This window comes from Talpa europaea, assembly GCF_964194135.1.
Source record: "Talpa europaea genome assembly, chromosome: 4".
NCBI lineage: Eukaryota > Metazoa > Chordata > Mammalia > Eulipotyphla > Talpidae > Talpa > Talpa europaea.
The window spans coordinates 22,673,234-22,691,503 of NC_140070.1; positions in this window are offsets into that span (position 1 = coordinate 22,673,234).

Here is an 18,270-nt window from a genome sequence, read left to right on the forward strand (position 1 = left end):
GCGTAAGTGAGGAAGGACTGCAGGGTTGATTGATTTTCAAAGAATAGAGAGACAATCCTTAAAGTCAACTGAGGTTGTAGGCAAGGTATGGTCAACTGCGGAAACTCATGTTGGGAAAAGTTCCATCAGTATTTCTGTATATGGAAAGCTTTCAAAGGCCCAAGATGTTCAGTGCAGTCATGTGCTAATTAAAGGGACCTGGCTCCATGGTCCAGGGCTAAAATATTTTTAATCTATGCCTGGAAAAGCAATGTTTCAGCTCTTTGGAATGAAACCTAGGCTCGGTGACTTCTAGGAAGTTGAGTCTGGAAACCATGCCTTATCTAGTGTTTGATGCAGAATGGAGTACCCAATGGCGCCTCTTCCCATTCACCTTCCTGAAACCTTTCTTCATGACAAAGACTTAAAAGTTAAAGTCAACTTCATGTCACAACTTAGACACCATCTCCTTTCAGTGCTTCAGTTTATACAAAATCCTCAGCTTCCTGCTAAGTGGTGTTTAAATATTAAATGAGTGGCACTAACTAAAGGTAAACAAAAATTACTGAGATAGCCCAAGTCCAGAATGGTAGATATTGAAAAAAATTACCAAGTCCTTCAATGTCACAAATTTGGGAGTACTACAAGTTTTTTGTTTTTTCCTTCATTCCTATGTTCCTTCCTCTCCTCTTTTCTTTCCACTCTCCCTCCCACACCCCTCTTTCCCTATTAAACCAATAGCAAATAATGTCAATTATGCCAAAAAAAGATTTATTTCAATCTAGAATTTCAGATATCATGCCTATTTACATGGATGCAGAGAAGTGAAGGAAGAGGCGATGGGTATATTCAGAAACCTATCTTGAAATCTGATTTGTTTACGGTTAAGCATTTTGTGATAGTTTAAGCTATGCTAGACTATAATATAGTCATCAGTACATATACCCTCTCGCCCCACAAGTGCCAGGGATTTTGATAATGGAAGTGAAAAGATACTAAGCCATTAAGCAAAATGTTTTCTTATTTAATGAGTCTGAAGAAACAACATAGAATGAAAATGAAGTATCGTTTGAGACCCAAGTCTAACTCCTCAGGTGTGTCTCTGGTTTGAGAACTAGAACCACACACATATTCTGTTTCATACTCAGAACCATATGATTTTATTGAATGAGGTCGGTTCTTCTGTTCTGACCATTTCTGCTTTCTAGAAGCATTTTCTTCATCACAGAGTACTAGGAACTCCTGACTCAGCAAATACTGTGACTTCTCTAGAGGTCAGATGCTCATGAAGTTTATGACTTTAACCTGATGACCCACCTGAGGCATGGTGTCTAAGGCAAACCCACCTGCCCTGAAGAATGTTTTCTGTCTCAAGTTGGCAACCACAGGAGATCACCACAGTTCTTGACAGCCGTCAACAGACAAGGTGACTATAAATCAGGAATGTTCTCTTTAATTCTCACTCTTTTCTTCAGAACAAGAATTCCTGTAGTAATATCAGAAGTAAAACCTTATACAGTATGTTCTGACTTAACATGATTGAGGGGTTCTTAAGAACTGCAACTTTGAGTAGAAAGATATAGTGAAAACAGGGCCTCCCCTGGTGGCGCAGGCGGTTGAGCATCGCGCTGTGAAGCTGTCCGCAGCCTCTGCAGCACTGGTTCGATCCTGGCCGGCGGGCGAGGGTCCCACATGGTGCGGCAGACCTCTCCTGTAGTGCCCACTGTTCCCCTCAGCAGTGTATTTTGTCAGTCTGCCTGTCCTGTTCCCCGATCTGTCTCTGGTGAATCCTCTCACCCTCCCGCACATCCGGCCTCTACCCCGGTTCTTGTGTAAATGAATAAATAAATCTTAAATAAATAAATAAATAAAACCTTAAAAAAAAAAGATATAGTGAAAACACGTGCACTGATAACATTGTTTTTTTTCAATGCTGGCCAGGATTTTTTTCATACCAGTGTTCTAAAAAATGATATTGAATAAAATTTTAAGTAGCTATTATATCATCTGTGCTTTTGTTGGAGTCTCTTAAATAAAAGAACAAAACAGAAAGAACCTCACATACATTATGAGGAAGAACTAAGGAAAAAAAGTGAAAAATGGAAGCAGAATGAGAGTACCAAAGCAGTTAAAGGAAAGAGGCCCTGGAGCTACAATGGCTTGGTCTGAAACCCAGCCTTACTTCTATTAATTGTGTGACCTTGGGTAAGTTGTTTAATGTCTCTGTGACTCATTTCCCCATAAAAACACTACTTACTCATAGTGTTATGATATGAGGTAACAAATAAAACAGTATCTGGCCCAGAGTTAGAGTTACGTGTTAATTATCATCATGATTATGGGTTTCTTAAAACTGAATGTGAATGTGTGATTCTACACTTGGAAAGAATTACACCAGTAAGATGCTAAGTAAGGTTCAAGAACTTTCTAAGATCAAGGAGGAGTTAAAAGAGATCCTTTAAGCAGATAGATAAAATAAAATTGCTGTTTAGAGCATGGATAAATGCAGCCAAAGTAAACAGAGATTTTCATAGGTATATAAATGCTGTAAAACATATAAATTACAGGAAAATGGGGTTTGGGAATTAACCTACTTAACAAAACAAAAACTAATTTATAGGTAAGAAAACATGACAAAATATGTCAGAGTGATAAGTTCCTACTCATCATTGTCAATTGGAACAAGTGACACAGGGAACACCTCACTCCCTGGTTAAAATAGGAGAAATCACAGAGGACACACATATCAAAAACAGTGACATGTCAAAAGTGCAGATCTGGGGAAGAAAATAAAACCCTATCTTCTCTTCCTTTGCATAAGGCAAATTTGTATTTTTACTATTCTTTTCTTGGTGATTCATCACATGTTCCAACACACACGTCACGACTCTACATGTACCTATATGGATTACAAGAAAGGCTGGTGGGAATTTTATAATCCCATAGGCTGAGCTATCTACATTAGCTAACATTCTGCAAGCTGATTAGTACTGGTTGACATTAGCAGCTGTGGGAAGGGTCAACAGGAGACTAGGGACACCAGCCCTGCGACACCTGCTCTCACAACTGCTATTTATTGAATTCCCCTGCTCCTTATCCTGGAGATACTCAGTTCTCTCAGTACTGCTAGAATAGCTCTCTCAAAATTCTTTCTACCTGTGCTGCACACACTTAGGCTTAATAAGGGGCTGTTTCCAAGAACTTTGCCAAGTTCTTTCACATTTATTATTTCTTTTGATTTCTATTCCACCCTTATAGTTTATGTTCTATCAGCATCCTATAACACAAATGGAATAATCACTGTTCAGCAAGATTAAAGGACTTATTTTAAATGACAGTGAATCAAATAGTTTTTGGAACTCCAAATTCTAATCTTTTAGTTAAAAAGCTATTGGTTTACAAATCTTGGCACCCATAATTTAAGCACCTTCAAACTTACTCTATATTTGTACTGTTTTATTAAACATGTTACAAGGCATAGCCATCTTTTTCATGTACACAAGTACTATATCTCTAACTAAATTATGTGTTTCTTCAGCACATAGTGTCATGTAGTTCTTTGTGCTCTCTACAGCACCAGTCACTTGAGAATCATAAAAGGTGATATATTCACAAGTGTGACTTGGTTGACTTGTAAAACAGAACTACTATTTTCTGAACACCAAGGTTATGTGATAAGCATCTTGGGAAAAATTCCAACTAGATAAATTAAATCAACTACTTTGTTGTGGGAAGAACTTAAGGCTGCACCATTTGAAGATGCCTTTCCAGAAACCACCTGCCTTTACAAGTATAAGGTGTCACAGGTGTGAGAATTGACATACATGTGCGTCCTTTTCTCATCATATCAAATCACATCACATATTGCTGATAATGCATAATTCCTCTATAGCCTCCACAGATTTGCACAAATTTCTATTTGCCTTGTTTCCACATTCAAAGTTCCTTTGTGAATTCACTAAACATCATTTTGTTATCATAATGTTATCCATAAATCCCCAGAGGTAGAATTCCTCCTGGAAACACTGGAATGCAATGTTTGGCATAGGGCAAGATGAAAACTTGGAAACCCAAGTATCTGATTAGCACCTGAGTCTGAATAAAAAGAAAAGATGATAATGTGAAAGTAGTTCTCTAATAGCTTGTTTAATTTGTCTCAATATATGTAACCCTAGACCAAGACTTGCTACTTAACTTTCCTCAATTTTCTCATTTGTAAGACTGGGATAATAAAATAATGCTTACTCCATAGGTTTATTGTGGGAATTATGAGAGACAGTGCAAAAATATACTTAATACATAGTAGGTACTTGCAAATGTTAATTATTACTTTCCTTTGAATTTTGCCAAATGCTTCTACTTGAGTCAGTTGAGCTCAGTTGAGATATTAACTCAAGCTTCTACTTGTGTCAGCTGAGATATTAACATATAATGAAATTTTAGAGCCAGAAGGATGGTCTTTGGAATGCACCTGCCCCACAGAAATTCAAGAGACTTGCCTGGGATCACATAGTGTATGAAGGAGTTTAGATGGGATCTGGGTCTCCTGACTGAAATTTTATGTCTAACAGAACATTTTGTTTAGAATGGTGTTTGGCCCAATAAAGAAGCTGACTACTTATTACACATAAATCAAGGCTGACATACTTTGGTTAGTTTTCATTTCTTCTGAAAATGCATCTTTTTTTTTTTTTTTTTTTTTTTTTTTTTTTAATAGAGGCATGTTTTTATTTATTTATTTATTTGTTTGGTTTATACATGCACTGGGTACAGTCAGAAGCACGGGAGGGCGAGAGAGTTCACCAGAGCCAGAGCGGGGAGCAGAGCAGGCAGAAGTGAAAATGCATCTTTTTATGTGCAGAGAACACAACCAACTCCCATCACTGTTAAATTTCGGTCTGAGTACAAAAGAAAAAAAGTCCAAATATCAAATCAAAGCCTTCTGCAGCCTAGAGGTAGGACTCTAGTCTGAGATTAGTTTTACTTTGCTCACCAGCTTAATGATATTGTTGGTTGTTTTTTAATTAAGTTGCCCTTAACTGCTACACTGCATGAATTTTAAGAGCTGAAGGAAATGCTTGTTGTGTTCCAAAGTACATTATAGTGAAATAATCTGAATTGTTTTTCTTTTAAAAGACTTAGATAAGGGCATTTCAGGAAACAGCTTTAAGATGTTTTTCTAGGTAACAAGAATCTGGAAATTCTTCCAAGTTTTTAGGATCTCTGGGCTCTGAGACTTAAAGTCTCATCCTTTCAAAGTAAGCCCTTAGATTTCTTAGTGAAATGAAAATTGTGGTCCTTGTAACCCAGAGAAGATAATAGAGGAGCCTTCTGTCAAAGGCATTGCCCAAATAGATGGTGGTTACTACTAAAACAAATATAAAGATGGATGTGCTCTTTACTCGTTCTTTCCAGGGCTCCATGCAGAGCAGCTGTGCCATTGTAGCTTTTTGGCTGTCCCTAGGAAGATTCACCTGAGATACCACTTTACCAAAACAGATGAAGCAGTCAGAAGTCAGCATGTTTCCATTATATTGGGAGAGGATATTGCCTGCTTCTGGGGAGAAAGTCTGATTAAAATAGTCATGTGAATTCCCAGCAGACCAATTGTTTGCACAAGTATATGTTATTGCTGTTTCTTAGCAACCAATGCTATACTTCAAAGTTACTGTGAATAGAGCGCTAAACATCTTCTGTCTCATATCTTAAGTGTGACTTGAGACACTTGATTAAAATGAATGCTCTTGACATTCTGGAATCACTTGGCTAACAGAGCTTTCCCATGGAGTTGAGAAATAAGATGCTTAATTTGGCAAGTGATGTTTCAAATAACTAAATAATATATCATCACTCTATTTAAGCAGGTCAACTAGAGCAGGCAATGCATACAGTAGCATCAGGTCTATGGCTGTCATAGTAGACATACCATGACATTAGACTCCAAACTCTCTTACCAGGCCCTTGTTGAACTCTGCTACTATCACTAAGAGACAACTTATGTAATGAGAAACCCTAGACATGAACATGGGGTGGAATGGCTAAACAAATAAACCTCTGCTTAAGGTAAGAATTTATCACCAAAATTAGTAACAATCTGCAATTAAAAATACTTAGGAGTTGCTATATAGTTGTCCTATATAGCTGTCCATTCAAACAAATACAAAACAAAGTAAGGTGTCACTCAAATACTTCATTAAATTAGCTCAAATTGCAAGTCTAGTTTTGTTGCCTACAATAAGCTCTTTGTTTCTTTGTTGTTATTTCCACTGCTGAAAATCCTACCCTGTCCCTCCCCTCCCACACTAAGTTTCTATTAGGTCTTTTTACTGTTCAGAGGCTTTCTTGGGATAGCAATGATAAAATGATCCTATAAAGAACATTCACATTTCAAAGGTGGATTATAACTTAATTTCCATGGTGGTTTTCTCACTGAATATTTCTGGGGTGAACAGTGGAAAGTCTGCTCATTAACCTAACTCAGTTCTAATATTGCTTATTCATTCATTCATTCAAATTTTATATTTGAGCATCTTGATGCCAGAAATTATGTTGTGTACAAGGGATGTAAGAAGATAAACATGTTCTCTTCCTCAGGCTTACTGTCCCAAAAAGCAACAGAAAATTAGCAACCAAACATAATGCAGCATGCCAAGTGATGAGAAAAGGTTCAGTGCTAGCAAGTCCCTTTACTCAGACTCAGAGGGTTCAAGAAAGACTTTCTAGAAGAAATGGTGATGAAACAGAAGAAGAAAAGCAGCAGCTGCAAAATGTTCTGGGAATAGGAAGTTTCAGGTATATATATCAGGAAAAGAGGGCAATGAAGAATGAAAGTGATTTGGTTACTCTAATGGGGTCAAGAGAGATAAACCAGGGATAGGTCATGAAAGGTTATATAAGCCAAATGAAGGTGTCTGACTTTATTCTAAGAGCATGGGGAAGGCATGAAAGGTTTAGACAGGAAGTTGGGACTGTTCATGCACTGGGGCCTTCTGCCATTTTGGCATCTGGTAAAGTGATGACAATCTAATAGAAACTATTAGACTTCTCATAACCACTGAATGACTTTTTTTTGGCATAAAATTAAACTTTTGTTTAAAGAATTCAAGTGCTTTTTGTCTTTTTTTTTTTTAAAGATTCATAACAGACTCTTAGCTGATTGCTCTTTTTTTTTTTAAGATTTATTTTTATTTATTTATACAAGCACTGGGTACAGTCAGAAGCGTGGGAGGGTAAGAGAATTCACCAGAGCCAGAGTGGGGAGCAGAGCAGGCAGACTGAAGTACACTGCTGAGGGGAGCAGCGGGCGCCACAGGAGAGGTCTGTGCGCCATGTGGGACCCTCCTCTGGTGGCCGGGGAGCAGCAGGGGATCGAACCGGCGCTGCAGAGGCTGCGGGCAGCTTCACAACCCAGAGCTCAACTGCTGCGCCACCAGGGAGGCCCTAAACTTTTGTTTAAAAAAGCTATCAATCAATCATGTTCCTGATCTTGAAGGGACTTTACAGATCACACATTCTAGGCCCTCTCAATCTTCAGGAAACGAAATCAAAATTAAGAAAGGGGTCATTCCTCTGCAGCAACATCAGATAGTGAAGTTTTTTTCTCCTACTATATATTTTTCAGGCATTTTTCTCCTACTATATAAGCTGGGATAAATTAATTTTTTAATCTTACCAGTACATTTGAAAACTGAGGTGATCCCTTGAATGATCTTCATTAAGAAGAGAAGAAATACGAGTTCAAACTTTTGGTCTTGTCATTTCTTCACAAATCTATCATTTCTTTGTCTAAAAAAAGAAATTTTCCTGCTGTGGAAAATGGAAGATTTCTGCTCTGGTTACTTCTTAGGTCTTATCTAGGGAAGGTCCTCATGTATGTGTAAACATTTAATAAAAATTGCAGCTTTCCTCCTTTTAAAGAGTCTCTATCAGTGTAATTCTTAGCCCAGCCAGAGATACTAAGCAGGGAGATAATAAAAGGAGAAATTTTTCCTTCTATAGATCCTTTTTGCTTCTGGCTCCAATTCTATGGTTCCATATCACATGCAGTCATTGTGCCTCCCTATCTCCCACAATCTATAACAGATTTTTAGTATTCTCATGTTTTCACTCTTTCATGACCTTGATACTTTGAAAAATACTGGTCAGACATTGTACAGGGTGCCTCTTGATTTGGGCTTTTGGTTTTTGAGAAGGATACCAGAGAGGTATTCTTTGAATTACATCAGAGCACACATGATGTCAACATGACTTATGGTATTTATCTTGATCACTCAGTAAGGTGTTATCTGCCAAATTTTTCCATTGTAAAGTTGCAAGTGTTCTCGTTCCATTCTCTAGTCAATAGAAGAAGTGAATCATTAAGTTCAACTCATGCTCACTGGGAGAGGAATTAAGTTTCACTTACCAGGGGAAGAAGTATCAAAGAATTTGCCAACATATACTAAAACCACCACACTATTACTATTTTGGGGGAGATACTCTGAATCTATACAAATATATCATTTATCAACCTTTTGCCCTAATTTTAGTATTTATCAATGGATCTTGCTAATAACAAGTTACTGTGGTGTTCTAATTTCTATGTTCCTCACCTTTTCTACATTTAATATTTGAATTCTTCTGTAGAAATATTCATCCCTCTCTTCACTTATATATTAGAATGGTACCATTGATACTTATTTTATTCTTATGGTTATAATACAATATTATAGTGCTAATATTTTATTGCTAAAATTGCCCCAACTTTGGTAATTAGAGGTGCTTTCATATTAGCTTTTCTGTTCCCTTAACATGTTTTCATTTGTTTTTTCTTGAGCATTTCCTTACTTTCTGATACTACATCATGCTCTCAGTTCACCTTGTATTTTTCTCTTTCCCAGCCCTAACTAAAATCAGTCACTTTTATTGAAAAATGGTATTTAGAAATCAAGGTATGCTCACTGCTAAAGAGACAGAACTAGAAAATATGTGTGTACATATTAAGCTGTGTATACACAGATGTCTATATATACATGAGTACATTAAAATAAATATCAGCTCATACTGATATTTCCAATTTTCATCCAGCACCAAAGGGTTCATTCAAACATTCACAGTAGGAAAATTTCTAATCAGAGGAAAGTTTTAATTAAAGAGCAATTTCTGCAAAACAGGCAAGTCTTATGTTAGACTAAGAGGGGAAAATACTTAAATGGTCATGGAATTATTTTGAATAAAACCTTCTCAGAAGGTGGTAGTAGGTCATACTGACTCCTTTTAATATGTGAGAAAAGCGAGGCTCCCAAGAGGCCCATCAGCTTGCCTGAATCTAACACATGGTAAGAGGTAAGCTATTCTTTCTCTTCTAGAATGTTCATAACTTGGATGATCAAAAAGAAGGAATTCTGCAGGCCAGGGAAATAAGGATGAGTGAAGAAAAAGCATGTCTTGGGGGGCTGGCAGATACCAGCCTGGCTAAAGAAAAGTACAGGATTTCAGTGTAGGACATCTACCTGGTCTCTCTCCCAACAGCATAGCACGATTAGGGTTTACCCAGGGACTGAGGGGATATGACATCTAAACCCTGCTTCTGCCTCCTTGGGTAATTTCGTTCATCTCCCTGTACCCCTGTTTCCTCATCTGGAAAATGATTATAGCATCTTGTTACCATAACAGGCAGTAACAACAGATAAAGGAATGAAAAGATGAATGCAAATTGTTTTGTCTCATAAACAGTTGTCCTTCTAGAGTTGCTTTGAGGATAAAAAATAATGCTATTGAAAATGCACGATATAAACACAAGTCTCTAGATGAATAAAATGTATGTTAATACTCCATAGGAAGAAATGATTTCTCTACAAAAAATCTAGAAATGAGACAAATTCCAAAGAACCTTCTGAAAAAGTTTCAGACTAAGGCCAAGATATGTTACCAGTACTTATAACATATCCAAGCAGCTTGCAATATTAGTTCCAAATGTTGGGCTTCTATTTAATTGTGCTGGAATATAAACTCCTGAACCACAAGCCCATGCCTCCAAAATGTTTTTAGATTTCCAAGAGGCCAGATGTTCTGGGTATGAGCTAGTCATTATTTCAGTGAAATAATTCAGTGAAATAACTTTCACTTTCAGTGAAAGTTCTGTTTTTTCTTTCTATGTAAGTTTTTTGCTATCTCTGTCACATAAGACAATTTATCAGCCCGAGTAAAGAGGGAGTATAATATGGGCTAAACATAGAGACTCTGGAGCCAGATTGTCTATATCCAAATCCTGCTTATGCCACTTATTATTTGTATAACCTTTGGCATGCTCAGCTCATAACTTTATACCTCAGCTTCCTCATATGTAAAATTGAGAAAATGACCACACACTATAACCAGGGCTGTTGTGAAAATAAATAGTCTGAGATATATATATATATATATATATATATATATATATATATATGTATATATCATTTAAAATGGTGCCTGGAACATAGTGAAAACTTCACCATAATCTTATCAAGGAGGCTTCCTAATGAGGGGGCTCAGGTTATTAGTTCAAACTACTGGAGATAGTTTATTAACATATTTAATCATGAGGAGAGGGGAATATGTGCAAAGCTTGGCTCCTAAAACTAACTTCATGTTAATTTTTTTTTTAAGGGAACAGTATCATATGGAGTATGGGACTCTGAGCTTAAGACTGGGGCTCCCTGGCCCAGCCTCCCCTCCTCTACCTCCCAACACATGCATCCACTCTGAGTAAGGCAATCTTCTAACAGTCTCCTGACAAATACACTCACATTTGCTCCACTAGCTAAGTGGCTCTCCCATCTTGATCAAATTACTAAGTTTCAACTTACATGACAGGGTCATATTCACTAACTCAGGGTTCTTTTCTTTTTATTAATAGCAATAATGCATCTACGTGTGTGTATACCTGTGTGTATACGTGTGTGTGTGTTCCTTCAAATTAGTGTTTTTTGCATAATTTTGGTAAATACCTAGGAGTGGAATTTCTGGGTCATATATTAAGTTTATCTTTAATATTTTGAGAAGCCTCCATATTGTTTTTCACAGGGGCTGACCAGTCTACACACACATATATGCACTCCTATGTTCACTGCAGCACTATTTAACCATAGTTGTTATGGAAACAATCTAAATGCCAAAGGAGAGAGGAGTGGGTCAAAAAAAGTGCTGTGCATATGTGTGTGCATACATGCATGTATACACATACATACATGTATACACATGTATATGCACACATACATGTATGTAAATGCATACATACAATAGTATGCATACATACTATTTACCTATAAAAAATAAAAAAAAGATGAACTCTTGCCACTTGCTGGAGAAGTTAATGTTAAGCAAAATGAGTCAGAAGGATAGAGACAAATACCCACTGGTTTCATTTATATGTGGAATATAAAGAAACAAAACACATGGTCAGTCAAAACCAAACCAATTAACAAACCCTTGATATCTGAGGCAAAACTAAGGCAACTAGAAGATTGGGAGCAGAAGAGGGAGTGGACCCAATGGAGTATAGTAGATGATTATTGCAGCTTTGGTGGGCATAGTGTAAAATTATACATTTGTAGAGGTTTGTGCTTACAAACCCCAAAACAAATGACATAAACCAAAAAAAAAAAAAGACCTAAAACTAAATCAAACAAAAAATTGATCAAGTAAGCTTGCATTACTTGCACAAAATATACAACACCTTCCTCCCTTCTTTTGCTTTACTCTTTTTATTCCTCCTGAGAATTCTTTGAAGGAAGAGAGAATTACATGCATTTTTAAAGGAATTTACTTCATGTGGGATTCCAAAAAGGCGATAAGCTCTACAGTGGAGAGAGACTCCCACCTGCCCCACTAATGACCGCCTTGACTTAGTTTCTTACTTTCTGTTCCACTTTGCCAGACTGCTTAGTTTTAACTGTTCACTTTACATGTTTTGTTTGTGAGAACCTAAGTCCAAAATACTTTACTCTCTTGGTTGGGTACCTATAATTCCCAGGGAAAATGACCATGACATTAATATAAGTTTCAATTGAACATTTTCATCTTTACAACACAGTTTCATTCCATAGTAAAAAGTGATCCATGTATGTACTCAAGTTCTTTTACTGTAAATACTGGTGTTCAAGTAAGTGATTATAAGTTCTTTTGAAGACCTCAGAATACTCCAAGTGAATCAGAGGCTCTGTTTTCCTTAAACTTGGTAGCATGCTTGGAGCTACTTGAAATTCTAGTTTTTTTTTTTTTTTGGCCAGGGTGAAATGATAAACTTTTACTTGTGACGATTTTCCTCTCGAGTAACTTTCAAAGATCAGATATTTAATAGTAGCCGATCCACACAAAATTCCATGGTTAGCCACCACCACCCATAAAAAAGGTCAGGAATTATTTCAGCTCATGAGTACAGTTCCCCAAATAGAATAGTTTAGAATACATGGTTGTTTTTTCTCCCCAAACTCCCTAGCCAGCTTCTTCCTCTGTCAAGAAATGCCTGACTCTAATGGGACACTCTTTATGTCCAAATGATGGCACTCCATGATGGCACTAGGTAGGTGGGGAGTTGCTCAGATTTCAGGCTGACATACCACACCTGCTGTGAAAGTTACTTCATACCCTGGCAGAAAGAGAGAAGCTTCATTCAACTCTCAGTAGTGCCCAGTGAAATTACTACCTGTGAGTGATAAATACCCATGGAATCACCATTATGACGCAGGAATCAAAAAGAAAGCTCGTGTCTGGGCTCCCAGGTAAAGTAGCAAACTCTAGGGGAGAATCTGATCTCCCTAACTAAGGAAGGATGCATAGAACTTGCAATAATTTAATTGACTGAATGATTTTTCCCCTCCCTTCTTCCCTTGCTCTATCTTCCTTCTCTCCTTTCCTGTCTTAGCAGATGCTTTTAACACTCTGAGTCACATCTGTCAATCTGAAGAGTGTTAAGATAAAAATAGACCCCAAACAAGAGGTCCCACCAGCCAAGAGCAATCACTGTTCAGTAGCAATAATTTTGCAGGGAACAGTGAAGGCAGTTCTACATTTCAAATTCCTGACCTAAAATTTCACTGAAATCCTACTACTAATTAACTATATTTTATTTATTACTGAAAATAGACCCCTTGCATCCTGAAGAAAACACTTACATTCTAACTCAGAAAGCAAAAGAAGAAAAAACAGTAGTGACCATAACAGTCACATATAATTAGAAAATGCTGCTGACTTCTGAATGTAGAGATACTCTTAATATCTTAAATAATGACTGTTTTAACTCTAACCCACCATTTGTCCCCAAAACACATCAAATAGTTTATGTTACACTCTAAACTCATTCTTTCTCCTCAGTGGCACTTCTTCTAACCTACCTTCAAATATTAGGATGATCTGACATCCAGGGATTAGGGAAGGTGACTTGGGATAGCGTGTACACAAGAACAATTGTTTTTAATTCTTTAAATTGTATTTGTAAATTTTATGTGTACAATTTACTGATGATTTTTTTTTTTGTGTGTGTGTGTGTGTGAGACCCTCACTAGTGGCCGGGGATTGAACTGGTGCTGCAGAGGCTGCAGGCAGCCTCGCAATCCAGAGCTCAACCGCTGTGCCACCAGGGGAGGCCCTTACTGATGAATTGTTTTAAAACATCTAGAACCAAGTTAGAATAGCAAATGTGAAAAAAGCACTGATGTCTATTGTTTGCAATGCAACAGGATTTCCACATTTTACAAATAAGGTTTGAGAATATACTATTTCTGTACACTTTGAGAAATCTGTCTTAAATGATTACTTCACCTTCAAAAGAGGAGGTATCAGCTACTATAAATTGCTCGAACCCTAGAGTTTTTTTTTTTTTAGACAGATAAAGTTTAAATACTACCCTCCCTGTCTTCTAAACATGGTGGTTTATCTCTAAAGCCTATGCTTTCCATAATGGATGTCATTGTGTGCTTTGCACACACAGAGTGATGTGGGTGGCTCTGGGAGGCTCTAGGAAAAATTCTTAGATCAGGAGTCAGAATGAAATGACAAATCACTTCTAATTTTTTTTTTAAATTATGAGGTAACAATGGTATACAACACCGTATGATTCAGAGGATCACACCTCTTCAGATGAATGATACCATAGCAATTTTATAGTTTTAAATGGAAAGGTCCCTATGTAAAGCTGTTTACAAAAATATTCAGCTGTTTACCTTAACACACAAGGTAGAAAATTAGAAATATAATTCAGGCACATTAAACAGGCATCATCTCAAAAATGATGGAAAACTGAGGGAGCATCTCAACTCTCCACCTCATTAACCTAATCCACTAGAGTTTTAGAAACAATTTGTTTCTAATGATATTGTGCCAAAAATTTGCAGATGATTTATTTTTTTGAAAAGCATACATTATGGTGGGTTAAATTATAGGGGATGTATATAAATTATATTCACTTGCATGCCAGTAGGCTTCCTTGGGTGGGAGAGAAATGCCCAGAGATACATCTGACTTTGGCACAAGCATATCACCAGCAGTCTGACTTATTTGGCCAAAAAATGGCCACTGCAATATTTCCAATATCATATGCTCTTCTGGGAACTTTCCATTTCTCTATCAAGAGATGGAATCTATGTTCACTCCCATTAAACCTGAGTGCCCTTTGCAACTGCTTCAATGAACAGAATACAATGTAGGGACACTGTTTAATTTCCTAGGGTGGGTCATAAAAGATAAGGGCCCGCCTGATTTTATCTAATGGTTATGTGCTTTGAGTGTACTGAGCTGGCACAGTAGTCTAGCTACCCTGAAGCTGTCATGCTGGAGAGACCACAGAGAAAGATGGCAGAGGAGTCCAGCTATTCTAGTCTTCCCAACCCAAGCCCCAGCAGATATGTGAAGAGCAGCAAACTTCAGATGACTTTGGGCTTCCAGGCTCCATGCCAACCCAGCTGATGCTGAATGGGACAGAGCTGAACTGCCCCCAGTGAGCTTTGTCCACATTGCAGATCTGTGAGCAAAACAAATATGGTTGTCTTCAAACACTAAATTTCAGGTCTAGAGTAAAGGACTGTGGGTGCTTATGGTGGTTGGTGTGGCTGACATACACCTGAGGAGATGTGAACCTATTTACCTAAGTCATGTACAGTGTTGCAAACCAATGTTACCTAAAAAAAATATAATAAAATTCTAGTTTTTTAAGTGGTTTGTTTGTATTAGATAATGGGAACAGTTGTGTATCTATGGGAAGGACACTGAATGTAAATGTTATCCCTCATGGACTCAAAGGATTAAAGACTGAGAACTTCAACTCCAAATATCATGGTATTTTATTTCACCCAAAAAAGAGTAAGCACCACTCTGCAAGTTAAATGTTAATTTGAAATTCATTACATCTTTGTCACTGATCAATGATGCGGATTAGTGGGTATAAGATTATTTGCAAAAAAATCCTTTAATATTTTTGACTGTAGAATTGTCAAAGAATCTCTGAGATTCAGGTTATACACTTTTGCTTATAAATGAAACTCTATTTCTATATTTATGTCATTTTAATTTATTTATGTAGGCATCTCCATTATCCATTATGCTACCAGATGTCCTCAAAGTCACTAAAACTAAAATAAAATGACTAAAGTCTACATATTGTCATCTACTATTGAATGCTAGAGGAATTAGTGGAAGTAATCAGATTTTAGAGCAAAATAAAATCCCCATTTACTTACTGTGACCCTCGGCAAATCACATAAACTTTGCTGAGCACTTTTACTGATCTATAAACAGTGCTTATCTTGTGAGGTAGTTACAGAATTAAATGATTTTATATATATAAAATACTTAGCATGCCTGGTTCATAACAGACAATCAGTAAACTTCCTTCCCTTAGAACCCTTATTTTGATTTAATTGAATGATAGGCTAGTTCAGCAAACCCAGGGACAAGAAGCCCTTCAGAGAAAGTCAGGCTCAGTTTCCTGTCTGTGAGTTCTGCTCCAACTTTTGGAAGTGGAACAATAACAACTCCCTGGAGCTCTATGTTTTCTTTTCTTTATTCTAATTGCTTAAGTAGTATCTGAGAAAATTTAACTCGGCATTCTAGCTAGTGCTTTTCCCTTTGTTTTCATTCATCTAATAGCAGCAAAAAATAGAAACAGTACTTTTTTTAAGTTAGAGGTCATTGGGGAAATTTAAGCTATAAACTCATGTCTGAGCTGAATTATCGACTGGCTTAAAAAGGAGCAAAGAAAAAAAAAATCACCAAATAAATAAATAAATAAACAAACCAACCAACCACCCAAAACAGGCAACCTAGGAGTCTGAGAGCTTTGGGTCAGCACCCTCAAAATATCAGCAGACAAAATGATGTTATAGGGAAAGCAGAGTGAGTTATCCTTCTGGCTACCTTCATTTGGTTTAAGCTCAGTGACTGGGTGCAAGATGACGTCCCTTTGGGTGTACCAAGTATATAACCATGATGAGCAAAGATCTGCTTCCCATTTGTCATCTCAGGAAATGACTTTCCAGACCTTTGATTCTTCATCTGTGAAGTTGTGGGGTTAGACTGGATGATCAAAATATGTGATAACTAAGGACCACAAGATCACCTAGTCTGACACTTTCACTTGACAGTTGAGAATTGAGGCTCAGAGTGACTTTCCTATTATCACACCCCTCATGGCTGGCGGATCATGGATTGGCATCCAAGATTTTCCAGCTGTCATGGATACTCATTCCACAAAACCCTAGAGAGCTTTAAAATGATTTGACTCTGCTGGTAATGATGATGGGGTGCACTATGCATTCCTATTCAAAATATTTAAAGATTATTCAAGAAGTTCAATATTTCCTACTTTTCTAGTCAAAAGAGGACTTGTTATTGTCATAGATTAAGAACCCATCCTTAGGGGTAACATTCTCTAGACCTGAAAAGCCGCTAGTTTTTTCTCTGTAGTGTAGTGGGGGATAAATTCCAACACCAGCATGGGTAATGTTCCTCAAAAGTGGCAGGTAGCCAACAAGAACTGATGAGCTTCTGTGTTCTGTAACCTCCTGGTAATGAGGCTACTATTATGTTATGTGTCAAACAGATCCAAGCAAGGTGCAGGACAAAAAATCCTGACCAGGTTAAAGGGAGTCTTTACCTTTCAAATCATTACCTATCTACCTACCCTGGCATATTCCATTATATTTCCTCTCTAGGAGAAAGATGAGTTCTTCAAGATTAACAGTTCTAACCACAGGTGAGTATGCTGAAGAGCCTTGATTTGCCCAAAGAGATACTTCGATAGGCAAGGGGAAAAGAGAGGTTTCCTGGTTCATTCACTGTAGAAATCTGAAACAAGGAGTAAAGGAAGAAAATCTTATTCAAGTTAACATAAACCAACCATGTTGGCCTTAATACAGATGAACTTAATTAATAATTAAACTGGGCCTCCCCGGTGGCGCAGCGGTTGAGCGCTGGGTTGCGAAGCTGCCCTTGGCCTCTGCGGCGCCGCTTCAATCCCCAGCTGCTCCCCGGTCACCAGAGGAGGGTCCCACATGGCGCGCAGACCTCTCCTGCCGCCCGCTGCTCCCCTCAGCAGTGTGCTTCGGTCCTTCTGCCTGCTCTGCTCCCCGCTCTGGCTCTGGTGAATTCTCTCACCCTCCCGCACTTCTGACTGTACCCAGTGCATGTATAAACAGAACAAACAAACAAATAAATAAAAAAAATGCCTCTATTTAAAAAAAAAAAAGAATTAAACTGGAACTTGAATATTTGAATCCTTTACTGGGGAAAAATAGAAGCTAGAGCCAAATGCAGACAATGAAATAACAAAGATAAATAACAAAGATAAAGAGGGCCATAGAACCAGGAAACGTACTGATGTAATGGAAAGTCAGCATGGAATATGGGATCAGAGGAGCCTGAGGGAGGGCAAACTCTCAATGTTGTCACATTTTTATCTGTTGGAAAGACAAAGAGGGGAAGCAGAGGTGGAGATGAGAGTCAACCAGATAGGTAACTCTTCCAGGACAGCGCTAACACAGCCCAAATGGAAATTTGCTTGTAAGCACATGAATTCTTTAGCTTTCCATGTTTATAAAAAAGATTCTCTATTAGTCTTCTCAGCCAAGTCTCCCAAACTGAGCTACGCAGTAGTAAAGAAAAGCAGCTAGAAAGGCAGTCCTCTCTGTACTGTCTAAGGTGGTAGCCATTACCAGCTGTACGTGTTTACCGAATGCTTGAAATGTACTGACTAGTGTGCTGAGGAACTGAATTTTGTTTTAACTTTTACTTAACTTTAAAGTTAAATGTAAAATTAGAAATACACTGATTCAGTAAATG